Source organism: Ostrea edulis, chromosome 7 (genome assembly GCF_947568905.1).
Source record: "Ostrea edulis chromosome 7, xbOstEdul1.1, whole genome shotgun sequence".
NCBI lineage: Eukaryota > Metazoa > Mollusca > Bivalvia > Ostreida > Ostreidae > Ostrea > Ostrea edulis.
In genome coordinates this window covers 34687194-34691155 of record NC_079170.1, presented here as the reverse complement: position 1 = coordinate 34691155, position 3962 = coordinate 34687194, and the positions used below count along the sequence as shown (strand labels likewise).

Below are 3962 nucleotides of genomic sequence, written 5' to 3'. Positions count from 1 at the left end.
AATCGGAACTCCTCGAATGTCTCGCGCACTCGACATAGATCTCGGATGTAATACGGTGGCATCCATGAGTGAATTTGATGCATTGCATCCGAGATCTATGTCGAGTGCGCGAGACATTCGAGGAGTTCCGATTGGGTGAATGGACCTGATACCAGATGAGAACAGTTACAGGCGAATGGACCTGATACCAGATGAGAACAGTTACAGTCTCTTTTAACATCATTTCAATTATCGTATGTGCATATTCATGTGCAAAACATTTAGAAAATATTGTGAAACAAAATCACATTCAAATACAGTTGTACAACTGTGTGAAGTCAATGTTGATTTATTTGATTTAGAATAGCTGACTATATATTAATTGGAGATATTAATTAAGTGTGTTATACATGTAGCATACACTAGATATCCAAGTTAGCTGACTTCTTTTATTTTTCAAAGGGTCATAAAAGTGGTCAGGAAATAAATTGCCAACAGACAGCAGCATTCCTCGATTTAGATGCATTTCTCTTCATATCCTCTCCTGAAAGTTTTTCCATGATGTCTCGGGGTTAGGATTGGGATGAAGGATGTACAGTATATATTTATATGATGTAAGAATATCCACTGTTTGTACACATAAACATTTCTGTACTTACAAATTTTAAACAAATCAAAATCAATTATCATGGTACATATCATACCATCGTTACACAAACACTACGTCCACAGAAACCCTAAAGAGAGAGAGAGAGAGAGAGAGAGAGAGAGAGAGAGAGAGAGAGAGAGAGAGAGAGAGAGAGGGTGTAGACTTCATGTCAGCTTCTGTTTGGGATGCCATCGTTACACAAACACTACGTCCACAGAAACCCTAAAGAGAGAGAGAGAGAGAGAGAGAGAGAGAGAGAGAGAGAGGGGGGGTAGACTTCGTGTCAGCTTCTGTTTGGGATACCACCATTACGCAAACACTACAGCTACAGAAACCCTACAGACGGCCCATATTGAGGGGTATCTTGATCATTCTTCATTTGGTTGTACATGTACACAGATCTACTTGGATTTATTCATTCTCTCGAAACATGGATATTTTACCTACGTCACCCACGACACTGCAAACTCCCAGGACACCTTGAAGTGCCCGGAAACGCCGGGTAATATTATATTTAGGAAATTATTTATATACGATATATAACAATTTAATTAGAAGTTTTAAAAAGCAAAGGTTTAGAAATGGGCTAAACCTGTCATTTGCAATACATAAATATGACCAAGTTTGAAGGTTTACGGGAAATAGAAATGCGGTATGCATGTAGGTAGAAATTTTAATTTTTGTTTGTTTGCACAAATCAAGACACTAAGCATAATTTGTAATAACCTGAGAAATTTCCTGTGTATGTCATAAAAATATACACAACAGCCGATCTCTTGGCCAGGTAAATTCCAGGTAAATAACATGGACCATGGATAAGCTCCGCCCACATTCAGTGATCCGTGGAGCAACCGTACGGTGTTTTTTTTGGGGTCTTGGGTTATAAATTTTTGAAATTAGAAATTGTAGGTGATACTTGCTGATATCTTTCCAGATATGGTGATAAATATACAATAAAATCAGTATTATCACAATTTTACAGTTCATTTAACTAACAATTATGTTGCATGTATTTTTCAAGCCTTATGAAATTTGATTGCAGTCTAATGACAGTTGTTTAAATCAATGTAATACTATTATTTTTTAGGTCTATGGGTACAATGCTGTAATGGCCTGAAAAATCTTTTGTGAAACCAAGAAATGCTCATCTTCCATTGCCATGATTGTGTGAAAGGACGAGCATAGGAATGATTCAAAAATATATACCAGGATTGAGAATCCAACTCATGACCCGTAGTCTGGTACTCTACCCACTGACCAATCCATGCTGATGGTCCATCTGCTACATTGATGTCATCTTATATATTTATTTACTCATTTATATCATATGGACATTTGACAGTAAAATAAAAAAAAAAAAGAAGTTTGATATTCACCAAAATAGAATTTGTTACAATACATGTTTAAGAAAATAAGTATATGCATACAGTTATGTACATGCAATTATATTTGTTAATAAATAAATTTTTAGATGAATTTTCATATTGTTATTGATATTGACATGCACATGTATTACTTCCATTTCTAGAATGATTTTAACACCTTGATATTAAAAAGATGACAATATAAATAAATCTTAAATACTTGTCAACAAAGTTGTCTGGTGGGTTAAAATTTGTGAAGGGGAGCATTTGTACATATGTCGGATTAATGTGAGAAGCCTTCAGAATGAACTTTTATCAGTGGGATTTTTGTAAATTGGGGGGGGGGGGGGGGGGGCTTAAAAAATGTATGTTGAAGGCATCATCCTTGGAGTTTGGTAATATATACTGCAAAGACTTTTACCTAGCTGATCACATATAGAGGTCAATTACATACAAATCATGAATGGTAGAAAGATTCATAGATGCATTATCAATGAAGGTTTGACTCATGTAGGATTATAGTTAATAGGAAATGACACTCTGAAAGATTGAAAGTCTACACATGACTAAACTAGTAGGCATCACAGTTGCTCTCTGAAACAAATTTCACAAAATTTTATTCGAATGAAATGCATATTTTTTTTAAAATATTTATTTAGAGGCTCATTTCCCTGTTGTGTAAGTTACAATGTAACAAATAGTTATTTGAACTACCAGTATTTGCTTATGACCACAAAGTAAAGATCACCTATCTATCAAGTAGAAATAGTTTTTCTATAGCTGCCGATCACCATGTATTTTTGTACACGCAGTGACTCTCTTCTTTTCAAATCTAAAACATTGCATGTATACATTTAATTCCACCATGTTTGGAAAATTAAAAAAATGTATTTCCCTGAAAGATGCTAGATATATAATAAGATAAATGGCAAATATTCTTTTTTTTAAATATCCTGCATGAGTAAAATAAAAAGCTTCCCAATATTTCTAAAGGCAAGGTTAGATCTGCTCAGTCTGATTAAAATCAAACCTCTCACTTCGCTAGATGTACGGACAGTCGCTGCCTGGGAGCACGCAGTGACTGTCCGTATATCGAGCGAAGTGAAAGGTTTGATTTTAAATCAGACCGAGATCCGCCACAAGGTAAATTAGATCGGGCTCAAAATTTTTAGAATTGTCACACAATTGCAGATGATCTCAAAGAAAACGATAATCTGGATAAATACAATTAATTTGTGTATTACTAACCAGCTAATATGCATCTAAAGGATTTGTAATGTCTTTACGCAAGAAATTATCGAGAGAAAAAAATGTCGCCATTTGCTTTGTTTATTTTTAAGTTACGATCAGCTTACGTGTACTAGTATAGCACACGTAGAGTTACGCTTATTTCTGACGTAAATCTACGTCTACGACTGTTAGTGAATACCGTCCCACACGTAAACGCACGCTACGTCTAGATTTACGCTACGTTTCCGTCTACGAACTTTAGTAAATACGGTTTCACTAACCGATCGTAGATCGCAAACGTACGATTACGTTTAAGATCATTTGACTCGCACGTATACGAGCGTTTCACGAAACCTATCGTAGTCGTAACACTTACGATTGCGATTTACGTCTGACTTTTTAGAACTCTTTTCTCTATGGAGGTAGATTTAAAATTAATCCTAACATGGAAAGAAATAACCATTCATTATTCCCTCATGGTTTTAAACCTATCCTTATCGTCTGCAGTAACCCATGGATGTTGTCAACAAAAATAATGGAAATTTTGAGCCCTATCTCTAATTACATAAAGAAAACTCCTAGAATGTTTAAACAATTGATAGGATAATTTTTATTGACTTTCATGTAACTTGAAATTGGGAAAAAATGATATAAGAAATAACATAAAAGAACTACATTTTAGAATTTTAAATGCCATGCATCGATCTGCTCAAGTGAGTCAAGTTTCCATCAATAAGTAA

The 3962-nt window shown here is 34.8% G+C and overlaps 1 long non-coding RNA gene across 2 annotated transcripts in view; it reads left to right on the top strand.

The window, feature by feature from the left end:
- LOC125653364 (uncharacterized) overlaps positions 1–2104 on the top strand; it is a 3064-nt gene extending 960 nt beyond the window's left edge. Inside the window, exons 2-3 of one of the 2 annotated variants that reach the window (XR_008796882.1) lie at positions 442–593; positions 1716–2104. This is a non-coding gene — a long non-coding RNA (uncharacterized LOC125653364). Of the gene's footprint in view, positions 1–171; positions 594–1715 lie in introns of both variants that reach the window. The other variant, XR_007361883.2, reaches the window with a different exon arrangement.
- The last annotated feature ends 1858 nt before the right edge of the window (positions 2105–3962 follow it).